Source organism: Rhea pennata, chromosome 9 (assembly GCF_028389875.1).
Source record: "Rhea pennata isolate bPtePen1 chromosome 9, bPtePen1.pri, whole genome shotgun sequence".
NCBI classification, from domain to species: domain Eukaryota; kingdom Metazoa; phylum Chordata; class Aves; order Rheiformes; family Rheidae; genus Rhea; species Rhea pennata.
Window position 1 is genome coordinate 991,442 of NC_084671.1, and position 26,724 is coordinate 1,018,165.

At 50.0% G+C, this 26,724-nt stretch overlaps 1 protein-coding gene across 13 annotated transcripts in view; it reads left to right on the forward strand.

The window, feature by feature from the left end:
* MBNL1 (muscleblind like splicing regulator 1) overlaps nucleotides 1-26,724 on the forward strand; it is a 118,573-nt gene that overhangs the window by 46,373 nt on the left and 45,476 nt on the right. Inside the window, exons 1-2 of one of the 13 annotated variants that reach the window (XM_062582909.1) lie at nucleotides 6,020-6,136; nucleotides 6,525-6,656. The exons of 10 other annotated variants lie outside the window; for them this stretch is intronic. The gene's annotated coding sequence lies outside the window, so the exon portion shown is untranslated. Of the gene's footprint in view, nucleotides 1-3,745; nucleotides 3,811-6,019; nucleotides 6,137-6,524; nucleotides 6,657-26,724 lie in introns of those variants that run through there. 2 more of the 13 variants (XM_062582911.1, XM_062582910.1) reach the window with 2 other exon arrangements.

Below are 26,724 nucleotides of genomic sequence, written 5' to 3' on the forward strand. Positions count from 1 at the left end.
TTTTTCTCTTCCAGCTGTCTCGCTTCTGTTTGTGCTCCCTTCGAAATGCGGCGGCACCGCGGCTGCTCCCACCTGTCAGGTGGAGCAAGCTCCTGGCCCTGCTCGGGAACAAGTGGGAGCAGAGACCTGATTTCTGGCCGAAAAGGGCGCAGGACAGACCGCTTCATCACTGACAGCGTGGCCACGCGGCGGGCTTCCACCCTGCTCTGCTTCCGCGCTCCCACGTGCAGCGCATGCATTAATTTAGTTTTGGCATTTAAAATACTAGCTTTTGAATTACGGGAATTATTAGATTTGTGGTTCTAACAGAGTGAATCTATGCATTTAAGTACAAATTTTGTGTTTACTCCATTGAGGAAGGAGTTGCATTTTAAAAAATGAAGTTTATAAGAGGCTTTGCGATCCACAAAAAGGAGATGGATAATGTGTGAGAGCAGATGATATTTTCCTGTAGTCTTGATTATGTTTATGCTGCCCTGGTCCAGCAAAGGTGGATATTACTTGTGTTTGCATGCTGTGACCCCCAAAAGAGTGGGTCTCTTGTTCTGTTGTCACTGTGTTAGGCAGAAAGTAAGCAAGGCCAGACCTCTGGTGTAGAAGCTAGCAGGGCTGCAAAGCGTGCGTGTTCACTGCCGCACCGCCTGTTAGATGCAGTTGATTAGTTAGTGCACGCGTCTGCCACACAGCTCTGTCTGTGTAAAATATTGATCCGAAAAATCAGCATTAGGAGGCCCGGAGCGCGCTCGGGCAGGAAGTCACGCCCGAGCCGTGCACGCAGCCGGGGCTGTCTTGCTCGGCTGTCTGCATCAGTAACGTACTTCCAGGCTCCCTGCTGCAAAATAGGATGTTTTTCACAAGAATTTCTTTAACGTTACAAGCTGAAACCTTCTATTCTAGTTAACTTTTCCATTTTCGGAGTTAACTATTATCAAATCATTTCATAGCATGTTGGTGATGGGATCAAGTATCGCTCTGAAGGCACACTAAAGGGACCCTTAAAGCACACATTTGTCTCCGGTGCTGTTTTGTTACCGTGTGGTGAAGCCAAGCCACAAATTGGGTGAAATTTCCCTTTATTCCGAAGCAGTTCAAGTGAGGAAAACTGGGGAGCCTCGCCGCTCCTCTCGGGCGTGGGGACTGCGACAGTGTGCCGCTGCGGAGGGAGGCGCCCGCTCTTCTTTGTCCTACCACTATTTCATTTTAAATTCCTTTACTGGCCCCACCTATACAGATTCTAAATGTGTTGTTTCCGTAACATGCATGTTTCCAATGAGAGAATACACAGTTTCCTTTCCAAAAGTTGCGATTTGGTGCCCTTTTCTCATTCTTTTTGTTTCGCCATGGACGTGCTGTACCACTGCGAGGTCAGTATTTCTGAAACGTGTGGCAAGGGGTCACAAAATGTGTTTGTGAAATAGCGCTTTACGAGAGGTCCCTCCACCTCTGTGATTCACTGCCTGAACCCTCCAGCAATACACTCACGCCTGTGGTTAGCCTGCAGGGGCTGAAGGTTGTTTATTTGCTTAGGAGGCTTTTATTGTTCCTTAGCACTAGTACAGACTTACTGGTTAAAATAATCCTGAGATAGCAGGGGCGGGTGCCCCGGGGCACGGCCCTGCGTGCCCCGCTGCTGGCTGCAGCTTGTCCTTCGCAAGCCGGTCTCGAGCCCGCAGCACCGTGCTTCCTCCTCTTCTGCTTCTGTTTATCCTGCAAACTGTGCGCGCTGCTTTCATGTGTCGCCCAAAGGCCTCTTTTAGCCCCTCTGCGTCAGCCCCTTTAGCTCTTATCTGCCTCCCAGGCCTTGCACTTCCCGCTCTGCGTTCGGCCTCTCGCTGCTGCACTCTCCCCTCCCACTTCTCTCTCTCACACTTTGTCTTTTTTTGTCCAGAAATGACTAAGCTTCCTGTTATTCCACTCTGTCAGTTTTTCCCCCGATATTCTTTTCATGTTGAGCAACATTTACTTTCCAGCAGCTTCCTCTGCCGTTTCCCTCCTCGGTCTCCTTTGTGTTCCCACACGCCCTTCACCAGTTGCTCTTTATTACGAGCAGACGTTGTGGACTTTCTTATTCACTCTGTTGAGCGAGGAGCCAATGAAAACCGTGTTTATAAAGAGAAGTCAACCCCAAAGAGATCTAATTAGTTGTTACATGAACTTGCTGCAAATTGTGAGACAACATCTAGGAAAAAACGGCTTTCGGGCTCCTGAAAGGAAAGTTGAACTTTGGCTCTTAATTTAAACTCTTACTACTTCATGTATTCAGAATGCATTAGTAAAGTGGTCTTCAGTGGAACCATTCTATGTGTAAATTACTTAGTTTTATAATTGTTTTCTGGGTATTTCTTGCGTAGACATGTTTCCTGTAAGAAAGCAGCTTTTACTCCGTGTTCAGAACTTTAGTTATCCTTGCCAAGTTCTTAAGAGAAACCTGTGCCATGTATTTGTTCTCCTGTCTTTGCAGTACTGGCTTTTTTATGGTTTTTAAATAACACTGAATGTCAGCTTTTTAGGAGAATCCCATTTACAGTTGCAAAATTCAGAAGCAGCTTTCTGAATCAGAGGTTAGTTCATCTCATCATTAGTTAACCTGGTCCCTAAAAGCAGCTTCAGAATGGATTTTTCTGAGGTGTATGTAAGATATTTGAGTCTGAAAATTCTGAATCTTACCCAAGGTTCATCCATACCAGACACACAGTTAGGGCCAGAGTTTACTTTTGGTACCAGTCTGTTGAAGTTCTATTCAATGATCTAACTCCCTCGCTGCTGAGTGCGAGAGACGCCAGGACAAACCGATCGTCAGCTGGCTTGTTGAACTAGGCCACCTAATCAGGCAATTTCTGGTGAGCTTCAGCATGCAGCAAAATGGTGAGAAACTGTCACTACTTAAAGCACAGCGCTTAAACCACGCACTGTGCACTGGGGCTTTCCTTGGCTGGGTAAGACAAAGCTGCACGGAAGTGTATCTGGGTTTCTCTCTTGGTTCATTTTCGTTTTGTTTGGGTCCTTAAAATGACTGTCCCAAGTTTTCTCCAGCTCTCTCCCAAAACAGCATTACCATCAAGAGCAAAGGCCATGGTTAGGACATTTCTGCGCTGGCGGTGACTGGCACACATCGGCCACCCATGGGACGTGGCAGGTGCTGGTGCCATCCTGGCCAGCATCAGCAGACCACAGAGGTCCCTTAGCCCGTGATGAGAGCACTTTGTCTGATGGACAGTCAGCTCTTTGCAGCATGGGTTTGAAGGTGCTGAAGCAAGAGGCAGGAGCTGCCTATGTGTCCCTAGCCTGTAGGTGTTACATAGAAAGGGTAAAGGAAATAGGGCAGACCCTGAGCTTGGAGTCACTGGTAGAGGACCAGCTGTCAGAAGTGGGCTAATAAAATCTAGAGGTGAAAAGAACAAAGTACCCTTGGAAAGTAAAGATAAAAAATGTGATTTGAAAAGTGTGTAATAGGTGACCAAAGCAAAGAACTATCAGAAAGCTGATAAATAATGTTTTAATATATGAAAGAATTGTTTCTGCCCTGTAGGAAATCTTGGGCTCATTTTGATTTAGAAATGTTTTCCTCCAGAGCATCTGAGAACAAATATTTCTTTCCCTTTTTTGGCAGTAGCAGTTCACTTAAAGGCATTCTTAGTGAAGCTATCACATGTATTTCAAGAGAAGGAATGGAGGAACTGGCTGAGAATGGGGTGGAGAACTGTTCACTTTTAGGTCACCAGCACAGATCTGGCTGAGGCTGGTAGTTAATGAAGGTCATTGCTCGCTCTGATAGATCAGTTCGTGAGTAAAGAACACTTCCAACCGCAGGTAATAACATTATTTATTTTATCTTTAATGTGGCTCTCTGTAAAGGCAGCAAGTGCTCACCTGGCCATGGAAATCAGACCTGTGGTGGGATGACCAGCTGATATGTTTTAGAGGTCACTTATATTTTAGCATCTTTAAGTGCTGAATTCTCCTATATTTCTTTTCATTTGCTCCTGTCCCCTGCAGTGGTGCCTCAGTGTTAGGGTGTGGGGAGTTGTCCCAAGTGCCACAGGGCTGCTGGCATCAGGCCAGTCTTGGGAAGGCCCTGGCCTGGCCTCCTGGGACCGATCTGGCGGTGGACATCCGCGGATCGAGTCTGAAGTTGCCTGATTCTTGCAAAATGTGCGTCTGCGCTGTCATGTATACTTTCTCTACCATCGGGGCAGCAAGCAGCCAAAGCTACTTTTAATCGCAGGCAGCTCTGGGTAATGCATGAGGAGGAATAAACAAGTTATTTTTGTGTATTGGGGGTGACCATAGGTAAACGGCTCGTGGCCTTGCTTTGCCCTACCGCTTAGCCAGTCATCCTGAGTATTTGGAAGTAGCTTGAGTTTTACCCTAAGTTTATGCAACGCGTGTTAGAATCCCAGTGCAAGCGGCAGCGTGCTGCCGCGTGTCCCGCCGAGCAGGGCTGGCAGCTGGGAGGGGGCCGGGCGCCGCGCGGGGCGTCCCTCGAGCAGCCCCGCGCGTCCCCTCCGGCCCGGCAGCGCCGCCTCCCGAGCGGAGCAGCACGTGCCGCCGGCTGGCGTTGGCGGCAAACTGCCCCGGCAGCCGGTTGTCGCCGCGTCGGGTAGAGAACCCTGCGTCGGGTGAAGGAGAGGTGGTGCGAAAGGAGCAGGAGCGTGCGCCTCCGGACAGCCCGCGCCGTCCAAACCCGGGCAGGGAGGCGGAGGGCGAAGAGGGCGGGATGGAGGCAGGCAGGAGGCGAGGGCAGCGGGGGGCCGCGGCTGGCCGCTCTCGGCCGTGCGTGCGGCCGCCGACGGAGCAGAGCCCGAGCGTCCGGATGCGCAGGGGTTGCCAGCGCCGGCCGGGCTCCTCGGCATCCGCAGGCAGCCTGGCAAAGGCGGTGTTGTCTGCTCGGGGTCAGCTGTAAATCCTGATGGTGTTTGTGCTTAAGATACAGCCTTGTAGTATAGTTAATATATTGTCAGTTCAACAGAACTGCAAGGAATTCTCAGCGCTCAACATTTCTGTATGTTGGCCAATTTTTGTAGGAAACAAATCTAAAATTTATGCCTAAATTCTGTAGCTAATACAGTTTAAAATACTGCTGACCCAGTTAAATGCAAGGAAAAAATCTATTGTGAAAATTGCTGCGATTTAATGTCAAAATTTGCTCCATTTTAATTAAGCAACAAGACTCTAGAAGATAGGTATTCTGTGGGCAAGTTTAAAATTTTGCTTTCTTTTACAGAAATATTTTCTAAAATTTAATACACATAAAGCTGGTAGGAATTGAATAGCTCTCAAAGTCTGCATGACTACAGATGATGTAAAATGTAAAATAGTTTCTTTCACATAGCATTAAAAACTTTAATCTCTAAAAGTTTAATCTACAGAATATAAGAGGTCTGACTGAGCATGGGAGAGAATCTTTTTTTTAAAAAAAAATACATTGTGCTACTTAAAAGTATTAATTTTCTGTTTTAATTTACATCTGCTAAATTCTGTAAATTAGTAAATTATACGGAAAAGAAACCTTTCTCAATTAAGCTCTATAGGTTTTATGGTGATAAACAATGGCCATATACATACAAAGCACTCTTCATTTTCTATAGACTTTATCCCCATTCAGTTCTAGAAATCTTCTTCCATAAGAGAAGGCGAGATTTTATGTCATAACAGCTTATACCAGAAGCCGTGTTTTAGGTTCAGTTTGTATCCACATTTGACTGAAGCTGCTGTGTCGTTTTTATCGCCCGTGTTTTCTCCGTGGCCGCGGAAGAGCGCCTTGCCGCGCAGCGGTGCGAGGTGCGTGCGGGTGCGCTCAGCTGTCTCGGCCAGGCGTTGGGGCAGGCTGTCAGTCCCTTTGGAAGGAAGTACCTCCTCTGGGCTGTGCGAGGTATCTGTGCAAGGTGTTGGCGTTATTTATTCGTAAACACGTAAACGGCTACTGCTGTGCACCTGGGCAGCAGGAGCGCTTTGGCTGGCGTTCGCGCGGAGCCTGCCCTGGCTTATGCTCTTGCTTCTCCCCTTTGCTGGCCGGGGAGAGCTGCTGACTCGGCGCTCTCTGCAGCTCGTGGTGTTGCAGACACGCAAGACCTGAGTCTGGCTGCCTTCTGGATCTGTACCAGGCCACCAGGAAGCCTTCTGCCCCCTGCCCAAGGTAAGCAACAGAGATAATGCTCGGATATGAATAAGTGGAGAGGATTTAGTGAGCACCAGTCTGGGGAAAACTAAAATAAAATCAGGCAGCCCCGCGCAGAACTTCTAGAGCATGCTGGTTGTGAGAAGTCCCCGCGGAGTCAGTGGCCTGGGTGTCCAGGGGGCACTGGTTGTAGTCTTTCCGACGGTTGCCTGTGCCCTCCTCCCGCGGGAGCTCGCGGCGTGGGGCTGGTGCGGCCGTGCCGTTCTCTGCACGGCAGTCTGGGCACCCGAGGTGTTGGGGTCCCAGGGAATTTGCCAGGAGCACAGCCGTGATTTTAGGCAGGACAGATGGTACAGCATGCAGAATAGCCGTTCGTTATCTTTATTTCTGTCTTTTTTTCGTGCAGTCCTTACGTTAGTGCCCAAGGACTGAATTGCTGTGACCTTGCCCTGAAAGCCCAGCCGAGTGCTGGTGGAGCCAGGGCAGAGCCGAAGCCCTCTGATGTGCCCTCACAGCCTCGCCTCTGCCCGGCAGAACGGTTTGTTTCCCTCCGTTTCTGTCCACCCGTCTCCCTGCCTTTGCGCTCCGTTTCCCTGCAGCGTGCTCTCTGTAGTGCTCTTTCCTTGTATCTTCCTTGGCTTACCTATCGCAGTCAATTATTTCTGTTTTCTGCTCTGTTCCCTTTTTCGCAACGTCACTGGGTTTTGATGGCTCCTCCACAGCTTGGGCCAGCTGGGTCTTGGTCGCTTTCCGCGTTGCTCGTGCCGGATGCGTCCGTCGCTGCCGCGGGGTGTTCCCGCCGTGCCTCCGAGAGCCGCGTCCAGCTCCCCTGACAGCTCTGCTTATGGCGTGGCCTTCTAACGTTTCAGCACCTGCTCGCTGCCAGATTTCACGTGGGATCTCTCTTGCACACCAACCCTCTGTTCTTCGGACTCCTCTTTTTCCTTCATGTGCGATAGCCCAGCAAGGAAAAGAGAGAGAACCTGTAACTGAGCTTTTATGTGGCAGCTGGGTCGCAGTCATCTTTCGTTTGGGATCATGGAGCGTAATGGAAATGTTGGTCAGTCTTTGTGGTCTTCGGCGTTCTCCTGCGTTTCCTCGGCATGCCAGGGCTGGGAATGCTTTCCGCAGTTGTGTGCTGCTACTGCTGCTGCTCCCCGTTCTCTGTGTCACCTGGGGCCCAGTGGGAGCCAGTGCCCTGTGCACGCTTGCAGAAAAGTCCTTTCCCAAAGAGTTGATGACAGTGAAGTGATTTAGCCTTACAGATTTAATCAAAAATTTTTGTTCTTCGCAGAGTATATATTTAAATAAGTATCAGCTGCATGTGATTGATGGATAATGTTTGTCTCTTTTTAATGTGAGAAGCTTCCTTGACTCTTCCATGTCATATGTAGTTAGCACTTCTTTAGTTTTCTTTTGAAATGCATTTATTGTTGCTTTACATAAAACTTATTTTTAAACATAATTTCTAATAATTGAGCTAAATCTAGGAGAAAGATTTCACTGTTTTGTGGAATATAAAATTCAGATGGCATATTCACATGTGTGTGCACATGCAAAAAAAAGGGGGGTCAAAACTAACAATTTTACTTACATTATGATTAATATGCAGTAGAGAGGAAAAGAGAAGAGTACTGTTTGCTCCGTCTTGGACATTTAAGAAAAATGCAAGTCTAATGTTCTGCTTGCCTCATCTTTATCTTTTAACAATTGTTCTTTGATTTTGAGTTTAAAAAAAGATATAATTAAGCTTTAAAAGAAAAATTTCAAAGAAATTGAGGGAGCGTTAATTACCAGGCAACGTAAGAGGAACGGTTTGGAGACTGTTGCGTTTTTCCCTCGGCGGAAGAGCAATGACATACCAGTTTTCACCGCTATCGATCTGCGGATGTCTGGACCCTTTTTCCCGTGGTGCATGCCACACAGCTCATGAGTTTTGCGGGTGGTTAAGTCTTCTTAAGTTAAGACGTCCAGTAACTTCAGGCAGCTGTAGCTTCCGCCTGTGCCGCAGCGCTAGGAAACTCGGCAGCCGTCTGAGGGTCGCGCCGGCAGGGTTGTGGCCGCCCCGAGGTGCCGTGCTCGCCGCCAGCCTGGCGGCTGCCTGCGGTGCTTTCGGTGCCCGGCCGCACACCAGCGCTGGGGGCTCCCAGAGCCACCGCGGCTCCTGCCGGGACCGTCCTCGCCAGCCCGGTGAAGCCCGTCAGGCGCCCCCACCATGCCGCCCGCGTGGAGAGGCGGACCGGCGGACTCACCCCGTGCCAGCCCAGGGGAGCGGTTCGGTCTAAATTCGGTACGTGTCCCGGGACAGCTCCTGCGAAGCGCTGGGCGGCACTCGCGGTGCTGTTTCTTCGCACCGTGGGCCGACCAGTGCTGGTGGTCCGCGATGCGCTGGAGCGCGGCCGGACGCCCGGGGCAGCGGCACCCTCGGCGCGCCGCCTCGTGCCGCGGTCCCCTCCCGGCGTCGCCGGGGCGGCTCCCCGCAGCTGGCCTCGATGACCGTCAGCCCCGGCACCCGGGCGCTTCCGCGTTCGCCGTAGCCAGGCGGTGGGGATCGTAGGAGGAGGTTTCTTGAGGAAAGAGGTGTTTCATTGGAAATCACTGCTTTGCCAAAAGCAGAATGAATTGGCTTCACTAAGTCCTCTGTTTTGGAGAACAACAGAGTATTTTATTTAAAAGTGTTAAATTTCCCCCCTTTTTTTTCCAAAACTTTTTTTTATACAGTTTCTGAAGCTCTTCTGGGGCAGTATTTTTGGGGAAGTGCCTTGTTGGGCAGTACTTTCAGTTTCACTGGGGTGTGTTTGGGCCTTCGGCCTTCACGGCACCTGCTGTGGTCGGTTCGAGGTTTGCAGTGGTGGCAGCAGTGCTGCCCAAAGCAGGGCTGTCTTCTGGCTTGGCACGGCTCGCTCTGGGAGCTGCTGCGTACAGAAGGGTTTGCTTCCTTTTGCACACGCTGTGAAGCTTTTCCTTTCCGCGTGTCTTTATTTTGAACAGCTGCATCAGTTCGTGCGTTCGTCTCGTCCGGACCTGGTGCCCAGCAGAGGCCCGGGGTGGGCTGGGCCGCTCGGGCTCGGCCGGAGCTGGCGCGTCCCCGCTGCGGAGCGGGAGCGTGCGCGCCGTCCCTCCGGGGCGGGCTCTGCAGGAGGCTGTGCGCTCGCCCCGGTTCAGCGGGAAGTGGCTGAGCCTGTTCCCTGGAGAGGAGAGGCAGGGGCTGGGGGTTGGTGCGGGTGACGTGTTCAGGGCCGTGTAACAAGGTGGGAAACAGCAGAGAGACGCTGCGCTCCGAGCCGAGTTAGTGCCGTCTCCTTGCCTCTCCTGTTAATAGTGTCCTGCTGGTGACCATCAGAAAGCTAATCACAAACCTCATGCGAGCGTTAAGGACCCGGAGCATCTCTCCAGCATCCATGGTTGATCAGCTCAGGTTGTCTGTAGGTGGGATCTCCGTAGCATTCAATTTTTTGCCCCTTGCAACAGACCTTAGCGGTCAACTTTGGGTCTGCGTAAGCCTGGGCGTTGCCGAACGCTGCAGCTTGGAGGCCCAGCTGGAAATCGCATCAGGCTCGCTTCGTGGAGCTTAATGCTGCCTGGTGCAGGGGCGCTGGACTAGACTGGCCTTGGAAATCCAGTGCGGTTGCGTGAGGGCTAAATTGAGCCGTACCTTGTGCATAGACCTTTCTTGTGTGGCTGTATGTGTTATTTCAGCCTCTCCACTTTTTCCTGAGTAGACCAACTGGCCTTAATTTAATTACTGTATAAGCAAACTGTGCAAAAACGGCTGCAAGTGTTAAGTTTTTCAAGTTGCCAAACACATAATTCATGTGTTAGGCTACAGAAATGCTGAACGGCACGTTCTCCTTTGGATGTTTAGTTGTCACACGTCTGTCTGGATGACAGCTAGTTATCCCGATAGACTTAGGCATTAAGGCAAAAAATAGTATTTTTGAGAGAGTGTTTTTGTCACAGTCTCCTGACATTTCTCTCCCTTTTCCTTCATAGCTACTGGTTTCAGTTTATTTTGGCAGTACAATATATGTGCAGTAATAAAGTAGCAAAGTTTGGATGTTATTGAAGCAATATGTTTTCATCTAAGAGAGTTTACTTTATTGTAAAACATCTTGCACATATGGGGGCTAGGAACCTGAGAGCTGTTTGCATTCCTGAAAATCAGGTCACTTCTTACTTCATTTCAGTGACTTAAGATATACAGCTAGACCCTGCTGTTAGTGGATTTTTATAACAAGGAAAATGTGTTGGATTTATTTTGTCTGGTTTGACTGAAAATGCTAGCCAGCTCTTACACAGCTGAGGAGCAGAGTGTGCTGTTCAGTGGCGGTTGCAGTATCAGGTAACTGAAAGAGAAGATCTTTTCCTCACATTGGTAATGCAAAATTACTGCTCTTTGCAAACTTCTGGAAACAAGTTCTTAATGGTGAGCCTGCTAAATTTAGTACAATTTCTGCAAATCGGGGATCTTACCCATTGTCTATTTTAAATATCTTGCAATAGAGCTAAACTACCTTGTAGTGCATAGGCAGTGATTCCCCCTCCCCCCCAGGCATTTTATGAGGATTTTAGCATGGGGGTGATTCTGTAGCCGACCCATGTAAGTGAAGGTAACTACTCACTTTTCCAGGCAAGGTGACCGTTGCGTCCCCTCGTGCCACTGCAGGCGCTCGGGTGTTTGTGCAGAGGCGCGCGGGGTCTCCGCGGTGCGTTTGCTTGCTGACGACCCACCTTGCCGCCCCTCGCGTTCCGGTGGAAGCGGCTTCTCGGGGCAAAGACCGGCGGGGTGCGGTCAAAGTGATTCCTCTGAGCTTTGGTGTTGAGCCACAGAATGGTTCAAATCTGATTTGATTTTATTGACCTTGGGTTCAGGAAATAATTTCATTCATGTGAAAATAAATTTTATGTTTGTAACAAATATCTCAGAATGCAACAAACTCCACATCCCACCTTTTCCACTTTCCCAGAGGTCTGTCCTCTCACCTAAGTAGGTCGTGGTAAAGAGGAGTCAGTGTGCTGGGTAGGAGGACCTTGCCCAGTGGATGTCCCAAGTATTATCTGTTAGTTCTGCATTTTTCATGAGTGATAAATTTACATAAATTGCATTTTTTCTTAATAGAGAATTTCATAAAATTGTTAAATGTTAGTGATCAAATAGTTCAACTTTCATGGAAATGAGCAGTAGTGATCAGACTCGTAGGACATTTTTGTGTGCTTCAGTAGATGTGGGACGTGGCGGGAGAGGGCACGCCAGGCGAGAGGGGGGAACTGGCGTTAAATGCCGTTGACCTTGGCATGTTAATGCAGACGCTTGCCAGAAGTGGCCGTGTAGATCCGAGTGCTGGAGAGGACAGTCCTGGCCCTGACCTCTTGGGGTTTTGCATGCAGAGTGGTCAGCTGGGGGCAGCAGGCTTCGATCGCCGTCAAGCGGCAGCCTGTTCTCCGCGCTGGCCTGCTGGGCCGTAGGGGTAGTGCCGGCGTGGTGGCCCTGGCGACTTCACGCAGGGCCTCTGCCCGCGGCTGGGCCTTGGCCGGCAGTCGGCAGAGAGCCCAGCAGTCGAGGAGCGCTTTGTGAAGCGCTGGTCGTCGCTCTTTGCTGCTGCCTGGTTACCTTCTTGCATCGCTTTAGTGCCGGAAGGTTTGGGCTCGTTCCTAAGGGATTGGGGAGCCAGCGTACCGCCTCAGGCTGGCTCGCAGGAAGAGCCCTCTTGCTTGGGCTGGTGCTGCCTCAGCTGAGCCGTGGGCTGGACCTTCAGGCCGTGCAAGAGAGCCTTTGTGCGAGGGTTGGAAGCTGCATCCAGGCACAGCGAAAGCCCGTGTGCATCCTGTAGCTGCCCAAACTTACTCCTCAGCCACCGAGGAGAGGTCGACACGCTGTCCGAGGGGAGGGTAATAGGGTGCAGCTACGGAGCGGTGAGAAGTCGTGCAGATGCTCACGATATAGGGCTGCTGATAATACTGTGCTTATGCCTTCAGAGATGTTGGAGAAATTCTAGTTCAAGTGCTGGCCTCACCGGGGACAGCGACAAACCTCCCACTGACTTAGAGAGACGAGGGTCCGCCAGCCGAGCGTTAGTGCGGAGCAGGGGAGTAACAACGGTAAGCGTTTGTGCGCTGCTGTAAACTAAAAGCTAATGTAAAGATTATCCAGATCAAAGATCCGGTATTAGGAGGGCAAAACCTCGGGCTGGCTCTGCTGTTATGCAGCAGATAAAAGCGATCATTTAGCTGTTCCCTGCTGGCGCGTGCCGAACCGTCCCCTGTATTCCCTGCAAGCGCTGGCGCGCTCGCGGGCAGGCCGGTTGGTCCTCGAGCCCAGGTGGGTCATCTGCCTTTGCGTGGTGGGCATGACCGTGTGCGTGAGAGAGATTTAACCGTTTTAGGGATAAGTTTTCACTATTTGACCGGAATATAACAGGCACAAATGCTCATGCCTGGTTGCATTTGAATTTGCCAAGGAAAAGAATTAGCTAGGAGAAGAAATGAGGACGCACGGGATGCTAGCGCAGTGCGGAAGCCGGGGGGAGGCGCGTGCCCCACGGGCGCTGGGGACGCTCCCGTGCGGAGCGGCGCCAGGCCCGCGGGGGCCGCGGCGGGGAAGCCCTGCGGGACACGCGCGTGGGGCTGATCTAGGAGAGAGCGGGGACAGCAGGCCGTGTCCCGGTGCGTGTGAGTACTGCGGGAAGCCTCACTACCAGAAAAAGGCAAATAATTGGGTTCTTTGTTTTGAATCAGTGGCCGAACAAAATGCAAGAAAGTTGTGTTTCACTTGTACTTAGATAAAATTCTATTTTTTTTGAAATTAAGTTAAATAAATAACTTTCCATTTTTCAGTCAAATTGTGTCATTTAGATTCATATGAATAAAGTAACATTTTAACAACTATTTTTCCAGCTAATGTTGTTAGATGATTTAAAATATAATTTATGAATACTTTCAGTCAATTCAAGTCTTGGTTCTTCAATTAATAAATTATTGGACAATTGGACAAATACAGTCCAATTGTATTTAAAATGATCTCTCAACATCCTATATTATTAGGAACAAAGAAAAACACTGCAGAAGGGGTAATGAGGTTTAAGAGCTCAATCTGCAAGGCAAGAAAATGGAGAAATTATAGTTTTTATGTAGACCATGTCAATATATTGAGTTAGCATTTTCAGGTGATGACTGTAGAAGTGATTTCAAGGGCTAGTGTTATGCATGATGTATGGCTGCTGTTTTCACCAATGCTTTTAAATCAACTTCTCTTCAATAAAAATCCAAACAAAAATAATGTTGGTAATTGACCTTCAGATTTCTAAAGAAGGGCTTCTGCTGTACTCTTTGAAAGTGGAGAACAATTTATTGATATGATGATAATTTTTTGTTATTCAGCAATGACCTTTACTATAAATGACAAAATATACCATACAGTGTTGGCAAGCCACTTTGCAATGGACATCTTGCCAGATAAAGCATAAAATTGCAGTGTGTGTCCTCATTTCACTTGGGGCTTGATCCCTCAACAGTTAAATTATTCATTAGAATGGGAGCAGGCCAGAGACTTTGCACATATAGATACCTATATAATACCCTATGCCAAATTGCCTAAAGCTTACACCTGCAGGGGCCCCAGTGCATATAGACTTCAGGAGGAATTAAACTGTCGCTGCAAAAATACACTAGCAAAAGTAACGCTTATTGTAACTGGTAATACTGCATAAACGTTTCTAGAGATCACTTTTCTCTATGGTCAGTGGATATAGAAGAAGCCTTCGAAATGTGTCTGATTGTTGTGGGATGTTACAGAAGAGGTTTAGCAAGGCGGTTTTCGGGCATCCAAACAATAATGCTGAAATGACTTTAATAAGCGAGAGGGAGGATGGGGAAGTCCTTGGTTTGACTACCACTAGTAGATGTCGCGTGTTGCCTGATGGAGCAAGGACGTTCCCTGCTGGTTCCCCTTCGACTGCCTGTCTGGAGGGGCCGTGGGCAGGCCTCCGCCCCGGGGGTGCCGCCAGCCCCACGGCGCGGCGGGGCAGCCTGCTCGAGGCGGCCTGCCGGAGCTGGCCTTGGCCGGGACGGTCTCCAGAGGAGCCCCCGACCCGCCTGGGCCGCAAGCCGTGCAAACGCCTCCACTCACGCTTTTTCCCCACATGTGCCTACACGCAGTGTCACAGTTGCGTGTCGTAGCAGCATGGTTATCATCGACTGGTTTTTATCTTTCTTTTCTAAATTAGCCCCATAGGTATACAGTGCTCTGCAGTTTCCATGTCTTCAAAAATGAGCATACGTTTCAGCAGCTGTGATGAGGCATAATGCAGTTTCTATCCAAACAGCGTTTTGTTGCTGTGAATTTGATGTCTTCTGCTCAGCTTCCTGTATTAATTCTGCGCATACTTAATAGCAGCTTTTACCTGTGCAACTCTTTCCGTGCTTTAAATTTAGCATTTATAGTTCAACTTAGAATAGTTTGCCTTTCTAGCCCCCTGGCATTTCGCATTGTGGAAAGACAGAAAAAATACCGTTGCAGAAAGGGTGAACGCAGTTGCCACATGGGATGGAAACGCGCTGGGGTGCTGTGGTCAGGGAGAGGTGCTGACGGCTGCTGTGAACTAATGGGAGCTGCGGAGGAGACGGCCTTTCCGTCAGCTGCAGGGAAAAGAGCCGGTTTGGGGGAAGCGGGCGGGGAGAGGATCCGTGACGTCGTCGGGGTGGCAGGACGGAGGCCTGGAGCCAAGTCTCTGGGGGGCGGTTTCTCCTCCTCCGGCGCTGGAAGTGACTAGCACAGTTCCCGCGGAGGCGGTGAAGGTGGCCGGGCCTGGAGGCCGCTTCCGAGTCGGAGCGGGGAGGTGCGAAGCGGGTGTGCCGGGGGCTCTGCCCGCACTGTGGGAGACCTGGGGAGGACAGCGGGAGCGCAGGCGCGTGCGTTAGGTTTAGCTTCAGAGCGAGTAAGGTACTACAGAGGTGAGGGGAAAATAGTGATCTCTACTGATCCTAAATAGCAGCCTTCGTAAAAGAGGCTCAGACTCTGTTAGAGATTAGTTAGAGATAAATAGTTGTTGAAATATGTATGTGCATTAATGCATATGCTCGTAATCTATCCTTGAAAGGATAAATACAGGAGAAGTATTCCACTTGCCCGATACAAAATGGTATTGGTGACTTAGCTTTTTAATAATTCCAGTTTTACTAACAACCACCTCTGGTATCCCTAGTAGTCGGCAGCCGGTCCTTCCCAGAGCGGCCGCTCCTTCCTCCGCTGGGATTTGCGGAAGCCGGGTGGGACCTGTAGACTCTTAGACTGGCCCGAGGTGAATCTCGGGTGAATCTCTGCTGTAATGAGAAACCAGTCTGTGCATCTACAAACCCCAGGAAGCTAAAAGGTGGACAATTGCACAGGACTATCTAAAGGACTGCCATCAAATTACTGTTCTTACAATAAAAAAAAAAAGAAGTGGCTTCCTGGAAGTCTTGGAAATACAGGCAAGCACAGCTGCGAGCACAGTTATAGTGGCATAGAAAATTTTTGGAGTAACATGCAGATAACGAGATGCAGAGCTTAAATAGGGAAAGTAATGGTATGTATAATTAAAAAGTCAAATCTCGAAACTATTTTATATATTTTAAATACATTGCAAGCTGGTTATCAAATGACAAGTACAGCAGTTTGCAGCTGTAATCCCGTTAACGTTGTTCACGTCTCTGACGCTGTCAGTGTGGTGGAGCGTCACAAACTCTCGCCACGGCTTTCGGGAGGGAGAGGCACCGTTCCCGTGTTGAAGGCGGCGCAGTGACCTGCGGCGAGGGCCGCCGTTCTCCCGTAGGAAGCGATTTACCCTCGCGGCCCTTCCGTGGGGGCTGCAGCGGGAGCGTGGTGGAGGCGAGGAGGTGGGTGGGCAGTGCCAGCTTGGTGTAGTTGTTGCAACCAAGTTTCTGGGTTTGGCCATGAGTCGCGGAGGTTTTCCTCTTTCTCGCAGCCGTTCTGGCCCCACGCTGGTCTCCAGTGACCAGAACCCAGCAGTGTCCCGAGGGGCTGCTCGGGGCTGCTCGGGGCTCCTCGGGCTCGGGAAACTTGCGGCATCTGCCTGTCATAGCTCTGCTCTTGAGAAGACAAGGCCTGTGACAAATTCAGTTTGAAAAACAGTCAGGAGCGGGCCAGGCGCGTCTCCGCTGCGTGGTGCAAGAGGGGGGTCCGGAGCCGCGGCGCGAGGTCCGCGCGGGACGGCGCCGTGCCCGCGGGCAGCGCGTGCCGCCTGCGCGCCGCTTCTGTTTGCGGGCGGCAGGTGAAATCTGTGCCGGAGAGGCCAGAGTAACAGTCTGCGTAGTACCCGCGCGATTTGAGCAGGAGAGGGAGATCTTTATAAATAGAGCATCAGCCCTGGTATCGCGGCTCGCGCTGGGTGACGAGTGGAGCAGAAGGTCCTGCCCGCTGCGCGGTACAGCGGGTTTGGCTCTCAATTTATCATCTTTTTACACATGTACGCAACAGCACGACTGTATTTTTTTTCTCTCTGAAAATCATAAAAGTAAGATTTTATTTTTAAACTACAGCAATTCAGTTTTAAATATAGCTCCTATAATGGAGAATTCTCCTGTGTATTTACACTTGGGTGAGGATACTAATTATCCAATTTGGATTTCCATGACAACCATCTTGCTTTTTTCAGCAGGTAGAATAGAGTTTTACAATGCCACTCTGTGCTCGGCAAAAACAAATTAAAGATGTTAATTTTTCTTCTATTTGACATGTACATATTTACCTTTTAAATTATTTTTGACTTCTAATAAGAAAAATAAAGTCAAAGGGGACCTTAATAATGTGCAGTAAAGCACTCAGAGCAACATACAGTAAACCTGTGTCATGGGCAGCACTGTGACGGAGCGGTAGCTGTTACGGTGAGAAGAGCCCTACAAATACCCAAGGCAGCAAGCTGTAATAAATATTTGCCTATTATCTACTCAGTGTTTTGGATGTTTATCTCCCAAGACAGAAGACAATTTTTAAATATATTGACTCTTTTAAAAGTACACGATGAAATGCCTTGTGCCATCCCTTCTATGGTGTTCCCTTGTAAAATTTGTTTTAAATCAGCCCTGTGCTGTTTTCAGCAAGGCATCCGTTAAACAGTTGCAATTGAACTTGGAAGATCTTCAGCCTACTATTAACTTTAATCATTTACTTGGAACTACTGAAATCTTGAGAACAAGGGCTAGATAGCTAAATGCCTTTTTTCTTTCCTTTTTTTTTTTTTAAAGATTGAGTTATTTGCAGGGGAGCGATACAGCCTGGACAGGAGTGCTGATAACAGCAGTCCCCGGTACCTGCAGCCGCCGGGGCTTTCACAGTGCCGCTGTGTTCGGAGCCTCTTGCTGGTTGCCGTGGTGGGAAGCTTGAGTGATAAGGAGATTAAATCTTGCACGTGTTTTTACTTGATCTTGAAATAAAGTCATTCCTTTTGCTCTTAAAAAGTTTAGTTATTATATGTTTGAGTAAGGATCATACGGATTACTAGAGATTGCTATAAAAGGATTTTATGGCTTTAGGAGTTTAGAGGGAGCAGCTGCTGAAGCCCTTACTGGAAATGTTTTGTAGTTTCTAATACCATCGTTTTCCATATGCAACCCTCGAAAAGGGGTGGCGAGGCCTGGAAAATCGCAATCGCTTCTTGCCCCGTTACCCTGCTCCGCCTGGGGAGGCCGTGGGGCCTCTGAAAGAAGCCCCGTGTTGCTCGCGCTCCATTTTCTGTAGAGTGTGTGTGATTTGGCAATGGCAGGGGCTTACTGGGAAAGTGGATATTGAAACGCTGATAACAATCATGGATATGTATCATATGTGTATACATACAGATGTGGGATTATATAAATATATGCAATAATGTAAACATTGATCCAAAATTATACTACAGGATTAGAAAGATTATTTCCATTTTGATAACTTATTTGATGCATTTACAAATGGCAATTGTAAAATGCAGCCTTGGCGGTTTGGTAAAGTCAGCTGTCACCTCGGAAGGCCCCTGAGGCACAGCCTGGTTGACCCTGGTCAGAAATGGTCATACTGCTGCAAGTACTTTATAGCATAGGTGCAAAGCAAAAGCCCCCCAGTCATGAATTTCCTCGCATCCCCGGTCATCTTCCCCACTGCCAGGTCTCCTCTCAGAGCTCGTTAAACCCCGGACAAGTCTTCATTTTCACGTTTTTTTAGTATCAGCTCCTGAACCATTTCACTGCTCAGATTTGTTCTGTTGAAGTTCCCGTGATGACAGGGCAAGTTGTTGTCCAGAGATGGACTGGAGAGATTTATCTTGGTATTTCAGGAGAGAAACGTGAATTAAATCTGGTGCATGTTCTGCTAAGATGTTTTGCATAAATGAACAGGAAAGAAAATAATAGTTACCTTAAAGCAGGGAGCACGGGTATGACCCAGCTTCCACCAGAGGCCGTAACAGGTCTCCAGCCGATCTCAGAAACAGCCGGACTGGTTTCTCCCTTACGCTGCTTTCTCTCCTTTCACTTTCCTGCTGGGAGCTTGCTTAGTCTGTTTCTTTTTTTTTTTCTTTTTTTTTAAAGCCTATTACATTTTCTAATGCCAAGACTGATTTTCTGCGTTTCTTCCTGTACAAATGCCTTTAGCAATGTAAACCAAAGGGATAAGCAAGAAGGATTTGAGATTTTTGTCTCTGAGATGTGCACACAAAGACGTTGCTAAGTGGTCACTTCAGTGTGTTTTATGGCTCCACTGCATATGAAGGGATGCACAAGTAAATTAAAGGTATAAAACTTGTAGCCGAATCAATTTAATTATTATTAACCAAGATAACATTGTGACAAAAAGTGAGAGGTGCTGCCTGAGGACGGTGCTGGCGCATACCCGCCCCAGCCATGGCATGGGGGTCCCCAGCAGCGCTGGCACTGGCCTTTGGGCCATGGGGCTGGGCAGGAAGAATGGTCAGCAGGGCCGGGGAGGTGGTGGGAAGGGAGGAGAAGAGCAGGGGAAGGGAGGACTGCCAATGTTTAGATAGAAGAGATGTGAGACGGAAAATGCCCAGAAAAGGTTGTTTGTGCGGAAGCGTCGGGGGTGCAGTCGTCACTGTGTCTTCCCTGGGCCCTTGCTGGTGCAGGGCTGTTTGTGGGCAGTTTCACAACACGAGAAACCTCCACGTGCCGCAGGATCTCAAATTTGGGGAGCCGCTGCAATACCTGGTGCCCAAAACCTTGGGGTGGCTGGTGTCGAGATGGAGAGTCACTTAAATCCTTTTCAGCCGTAAACAGCCTGTTGAAAGGAGAGCGAGGAAGAGGAGAAACACGTGTGTGCATGCTCAGGCTTTGCGCAGCGGTGCCTAGCGGGAGCTTCAGCCCTTGCCTCAGCCCGCTGAGCCCTTCTGTTGGAAGGGACTGTGTATCCTCGTGAGAGCCACGGCAGCAGGCTGGGAATGGCATCCCAAATGTTTCCCAAATAGTCTTCACAGAACCACAGAATGGTTGAGGTTGGAAGGGGCGTCTGGAGATCATCTAGTCCACCCCCCTGCTCAAGCAGGGGCACCTAGAGCACATTGGACAGGGTTGCATCCAGGCAGGTCTTGAATATCTCCGGAGAAGGAGACCACACAACCTCCCTGGGCAGCACGTTCCCCTGCTGCGTCGCCCTCACGGGAAAGAAGTTCTGCTCACATGCAGGAGGAGCTTCCTGCGTTTCAGTTTGTGCCCGTTGCCTCTTGGCCTGCTGCTGGGCACCACTGAAGAGTCCGGCCCCGTGCTCTTGATGCCCTCCCTTAAGGTGTTTGTAGGCATTGATAAGCTGGACTTTATTGAGGTAGGGATCTCTAGGGAAAAGATGGTGCACTTAGCAAAAGACATGGATGCCTACCAAACTTCTACCTCTTACATGGGTTACAAATACTGTGAGAAAAAAATCGGTGTAACAACAGAGCCTGAGACTGGAGTAAATGAGAATCACTCGTGTACTTTGGAGGAGTGAATTCAGCCCGCTGAGGGTCGGTTAAGGACGATGTTCATGTTAGGTGGCGTTTTATTTGTGATGCAATCCTGTGAAAAGGGTGAAAGAGTACTTTTATTTTTGCTGAGGGCTATACGAATGAAAACAAAGGACAAAAAGTATGTGCCAAAATACAGTGATACTCAGGGATCTTAAATCCCTTAGTGCTTGGCATCGTCTGCCGCAGATCGTGGTTCCGTCTGAGCTCACCCCGGGAAGCCAGGACTGGCTTCACAGCCACGCGTAGCCTTCTCGGGAAACGGGTCGGACAGAGGCGGGCGGATTTTTGCTTTGCTCCTGTTAATGTTCTCTAGGGGCTCTAAAATGTTTCTTTGGGCCCAATTTGGAAATACTTGTTTTATACCAATTCTGGTAGCAAAGATTTCAGCAACAAACTCCCGAAGTGACCTGTTACAATGGAAAAAGGCTTCTGTTTTCCTTTCAGCGATCGTAGCTGTAAAACCTGAGGAAGAAATGCATGATACAGAAATAAATCAGTGAAAAATATGTGGAAATAGTTCTGCGTAGTGACTAGCGGCTTGATTTAGCTGCATACATCAAAGCAGTTTGTTGCGGTGTTTGTTAGCTGTGGCACCGCGTGCGTATTCCTGCTGCGTTTTACCGGAGAGGGGACGAAGGGGCGCCCCGAACCGGCGGCGATCCTCCGGCCGGGGAGCTTCGGGGTGGCACCCGTGGCGAGGTGCCGCCGGCACGCTGCCGCGGGCTGCTTGCTGCCCGCCCGCTCCGCGGCCAGGCGGCTCCGGACCGGCCGTGTGGCGCTTTGCGCCCGTGCAGGAGCCCGCGGGGCTGCGGTGCGCGGCGGGGCTGGCCCCAGGCTCGGCTGCCCGGAGTTCTGTAGTTCAGGGCAGAATAAGTGCGCATTTCAGCTATGTAATAAAACGCAGAGCTCTCTTTCCGCGTTAAAAAAAATCTGCTTTCCTTTGCTAATATGTGGAAGCTATTGCAGTCTTACAGGAACCCGTAAGAAGGAACAAATTCAAACTGATCTGAAGGCTCTGGAAAGCTGGCCTGGTGGCTGGCTCACATTTTATCCTTTTATTTCATTGTTTCTATTCATTGAAAAAAATGCATTCTATGAGAACTCAGCGAACATCAGTGCTTGTCGAAATGAGGAGACGTTATGCTCCTCTAAGCTCAGTAAAATAAAGCGAAGTTCTTGTCCACCTGTGATTTTGAAGCAGGAAGAAAGTCCCTGTTTGTACCGTGGACTGTGTCAAAAGAAAACCTTCCCACCCCCAAGCAGAAGGAAAAATATGAAGGATTTCATGGCTTTTCAGTAGTTAACAGAGCAGACCAGGACACTGATTTCTGGCAGGGATAAGATTTTTTTCATAATGGGGAGAGAGACGTGGTCCGGGAAGTTAATTGCTACTACATATTTTTCTGTTGCTGCCCTGATTCCAATACCCTTCGACAGCGTTAGCTGCTGAACTCCCGCCTGTGTCTGTAAAGTATGCTGCAGTCCTTCATATGGAGGAGGCTGTATGGTAGTGAAATGTATGGTTTTATAGTGCTTCATTATTTTGAAGAGGTGATGTAGGCAGAGGTTAAGGCAGTAGTTACTCTGTAGTTTATTATTGTTGCTAAATAGTTCAGTGTAATCTACTTGGACACATAACTGTAGGTGCAAAAGCAAATTCAAGTTTGTGGGAATATTAATGAACCAGAAACGTTGCCGTTATTTAGGAAGGTGAACAGGCATGTGCATGGCATCTTTCAGTGCTGCTTGTTTGAGATTAACCTAAGTAATACAAATTTAATTATTTACTAATGTCAGTTATTTTGGTTGATGAGTTGTTGAGATAAATCAGTGGTGGGTAGGATGTCCTCTCTTCTCCCTTAATTAACAGAAGTAAGTTTCTGCGTGGCGGTTTGGAGGCTGCAGCTGTGCTCGCGGGGCCGTTGCAAAGCCCCGGGGCGGAGCGGGGAGAAAGGCGCCCGCGGTGTGCGCGCGCCGTGGCGGAGCAGCTCCTCGCCCTGGCCCCGGCTCGTGGCAGTGCCGGTGCTGGTCACAGCCCCAGGGGAGGCAGCCTTCCCAGGAGGTTCTTTCCCGATTGCCTGGGGAGGTGCTTTTTGCAGCCTCCGCGTGGCGAGTTCGCTGTTGGAAGCAGTCAGCGCTTGCTGGAGTTCGCCGTACTTCGTCTGTCCCGCCCCGGGATTTGGCGTCCAGCCGATGCGAAGGTGTCCAGTTTGTCTCAAACGTGCCAGTGCTCCTCAAGAAGGGACACAGCAATCCGCTGTTAGAAGAACTCCAAAAACAGCACAACAAATTGAGGTAACATCCGTGTTTATGCTCTCGGAGTGAAATCACCCCTGTGCAGAGAGGTGCAAACCAGCAGCGCTGCAGGAAGACCCTATTTTGAGAGGCTAAACCAGGCTTTGGGCCGATCCTCCGAGTTCTCCCTGCGCCGCCGCCGCCTCCCCTGGGGCTGTGACCAGCACAGGCCCGTCACTGTTGTGCGGAGCAGCGCATTTGAAGTCCAAATGCGGCATACGCCGAGTGTGAGCATTGCACGGACCCCCTGGCCGGGGCGTGATGGTGCTAGGGAATAGACCAACTCTCTGGGTTTTTAAGAGTTTTGGACCAGCTGTTTGAAAAACAGAGCCCAGGGGTTTGTGTCTGCAGGAGAGCTCCTGGGCACGCTCTGCGCCCCGCGCGGGTCCGTACTTGCCAGTGCTCTCGCTGCGGCAGGGACTGGCAAGCGCCTCCCTAGCGCTTCAGAAGCGTGTTTGATGTGCTCCAGGGCTCCTAGCAGCGCAGATTCGCAGTGCTCCGCACTGAAGGGCTGTGTCCCGCAGCTGTGTGCTCGCAGCAGCTTCTGCGACCCGTTCACGGAGACACGGGCCTTGCTGCTCTTGGAGGAGCAGCTTTTGGGTGACCTCGGGCCGGGCCGGCGCGAGGCGGGTCCCCTGTGAGCACGGCCCTTGCGTGCCCCGCCGTGAGCGGAGGAAGGAGCTTCTCTTTCCCGTCCTTTGTGAACTGCATTTTTGGACAAAAGGAGACGATCACACCCATTTTTCCTTGGAAAACTTAATTCGTTTTGGGTTTTAAACTTCAGTGGAAAAAGTTGGTCTGCAGAGGGTGGGAGGCGCCAGCTGGTCTTTGCGCCCGTCTGTGTGCTCCGGCATGCAGGTAGGGTGGGGTAAATGGTATTTATGGGGTCAAGATGCTAACTGCTTTTCTCTGGAGACTCGAATCTGCCACCTGTGTTCTGGTCACGTATGAAAATTGTTCGGGAATACTCCGCCAGGTCTCGGGCTGTAACGCCAGGCTCGAGCGCAGTCGTGCTGCGCCGGGGCCTGCCTCCCTGCCAGCTGAGGATTTCCGCAGGGAGCTAGCGTCCACGTCCTGCGCGCGGGCCCGTTTATTAGCTAGGATTATTGCGGGTGGTTGGTTCTGGCACCGAAGCCGCAGGAGGTTTAAGCGCGGAGCCCGGTTCTGTTAGCAGCGCGGCGGCGGCGTTGGGAACCCGCGTGCCCAGGCCGGCCGGCTGGGGCAGAGTCCCCTCCCGAGGCGCAGGCGACCTTCCCACCGATGGCGAGCCGCGGCGCGGCGCGGGCCCCGCTTCGACGGCGGCGCCCGTCAGCACGTCCCGGACGGGCTCGGGTCGTTCCCGGCTCGCGCAGCCGGCGAGCCCCGGCCCCGGCCCCCCTCGCGCCGGGCGGGAAGCGCAGAGGAACGGGCTGTTGTGGCAGCTTCTGAGGCACTGATGCGCCTTTAAAATGCTTGTAAAAACATTAAGAAACAGTCTCTACATTTGTTTTCTCTGGAAAGTGAGTTCTTCTCGAGGGTCTAATTTTAGGATATTTTCAGAATGATTTTATCTGGCTTTTATTAGAAAGGGTGGTAACAGCACAGCAGAAGGTTTCTGCTGACCCACCCTGCCTGCAGCCAGGATCCGCCGGGAAGCCGTGGAGCGCACGGCGGTGAGTCACGGCCGTGCCGGGCCGTGCCGTGCCGGGCCGTGCCAGGCTGTGCCCCTCCGCTGGGAAGCAGGAGCGTGCTGCGGGCCGGCCAAGCCTGGGATGCCAGCGGGGGGCTGGGGTACCCCACCGCCAGCAGCGTTGTGCGGTGATGTGGCTCTGTAAAATACAAACCGCCCTCGCGGCAAGAGGTCAGGTTGGGAATAAATCCGGAGAAGAAATGCTGCTAGGCCCTGCAGCACGGCCCCGGCTGGCGCCCCCGTCCGCAGCGCGGGCCGGCGTGGCGGGGCAGGGGCGCTGCGGCAAAGGAGGACTTCATGAATGATGAGCGGGATTAAGACAGCCAGACAGAATATATCTTAAGACAGACTAGAATAGATAGATATCAATGTGAAATTATCTGACTATAAATCTACTTGGGCAGAAGGAAAGCCCCATTTTAGGACGATCCGATAGGAAGCCGCTCCCCTTCGAAGAGGCGGGCCAGTGCCTCTTCCATCCCAGCAAAGACCGGGGAAGGTTGCAGAGTTTTCTTCTGGGGTTTTTAACTGTGTGTTGTGCTAGTACTGGAGCAGAAGGGGCTGCAGGTCACCCAGTGTTTATTTTGAACCCTCCTCCTCTGAGACTGATTAGCGCAGATTAAATTTCCTGCTTGTCTGCTCGCACAGTCAGCACCAGTGAACCACAGGTGTATGGGCTGCTCGCAGTCGATGTGTGTGTTTGTGGTATTGCAGTGACCACCGCTCTCCGTGCTCTCGTAGGGAATTCGATCCACCGGAGCGGAGGCTGCTCTTCTCTCCCCCAGTGGCAGAGCCACAGCACCAGAGGATTAGGAAGCCATTTCCAGTTGACATGGAGAAGAGGGAGATTTAGATGAGTTTCTCAGAAACAAGGGAGTATGAGCAGTTAGTACTGTGCCTTATAGCTAAACAGATACAAAAATAAGTAGAAGTTATAATTTTATGGAGGACAGTTATGCGAAAGAGAAGAGACTTGAGGGGAAGGTGCAGCAGAGGAGCAAAGGCTGCTCCTGGAAGAGCACAGGTTGCCCTGTGCGGTTCAGCTGAAAACTGCTTCCTTTAGGAGTGACAACCCAAAACCCGTGGCCTGGGAAAAGTGCTTTAGCCAAAATGGTCTTGTCTGGGGATAATTTTCTGTCTTCAGAGCCATGAGCCTATGGCAATACCCATTGGCTCCCCAGGGACAGACCTGGTGTGTTTCGGTTCAGGTCAGGGGAGTACATCCGGATAAGTCCTTTTGTTCAGTATTAAAAAAGAAAATCTCTGAATGTTTGTTTAGTAGGCCAGAGCACAGCTACTGCAGTAACACAAGTGAAAGTTTGTTTTTAGAACGAAAGTGATAGCTTATGTATAGTTAAATGTTTTCTTGTAAAACGCATGTGCATCAGTATAAATAGCGTTACCATTTACAGGAAAGCTTCAGATTTTTTGTGCCAGCCACCTCCCTGCTTTGGTTTTAATGCACAGAGCTTTGTTGTCAAGAGGTATCTGACTTCCTGAGAGAGAGATGGGTTTGTTTGGCATCAAAAGTTCTTAATCTTCTAAACCTGGGGTAAAGAGATTATGGCTTTTCATTAGACCAGTTAACCAAAGAAAGCATATATTGCAACTCCCTCCTTCTGCCTCTCCAGCTATTGCTACCAACCCTTCCCTTGGTTTATGCTTATGGATCCACCCAAGCGCACAGGGGGCAGGTGCAGGGTTGTGGTGGTTGTGCAGAGGACGGCGCAGAGCTGCTGCTGGCCCGTGCCGAAGGCGGCGTGAGGCTGCAGCGCGGAGGGCGTCACGCTAACGCAGCGCGGTGGAATTTTTGCTAGCTCGCATAGATCCCTGTCCGTCGTGTAATTACAGCGCCGACTTGATTCAGGATTTGCTTGAAAACGTTGACCGGCAGCATCCGTGGAAGCGCTTCTGCAGGGGGAGTGCAGGGTGTGCAAGACAGATCGGTCACACAGGAGTATCCGATGGAAACCAGGAATTCAATTTTCAACTAAAATTGCAATGCAGGAAATAGCAGTGGAACATTCTCATTTTTCGTCATACTGTATCATGGTGCATTCTGAATATATTGCAGTGGTTAGTTTAATAACGTCCATAATTAACAATAGTTGAACAATGTCAGTAAATGTTCCTGCATACAATATAATTGAAATATATGAACCTCTGCTAGCCACAAGAAACTTTGTATATATTTTTATTTTTAGAAAGTAGCCTTTTAAATATCAGAGGATTATACTCCCCTCTTGAAAACCAGGACTTGGTAACCTTAACATATGGAAATTCTTTGTTGAATCCATCATAACATTAAAGGTGCTTAGATACTGTAGTAACTGTTGAAGACCATCAAAAGAGATTAAAGCCTGTTTCTGGTAGATGCTTTTATGTTTAAAAGCCCTTTTTAACATCTTCTGGAATACAGAAGTTGTCTCATTGATTTAATGGTAGCAATAATGACAGTGCTGTTGCATGCAGGATAATATATTTAAGCACAGTATCACAAAGCTCTCCGAGGAGGAAAAGTTTGGTCAAAACTGGAGGAACTGCACTGGGCTTGCGTGTGTTTTACTTCAGTTTTATTCTGGAGTACGAGCGAGCAGGGCCCGCACTGGGCACGCGGGAAGGCTGGCGCCCGTCCGCTCGCCCTCGCCGCCCCCGGGCGA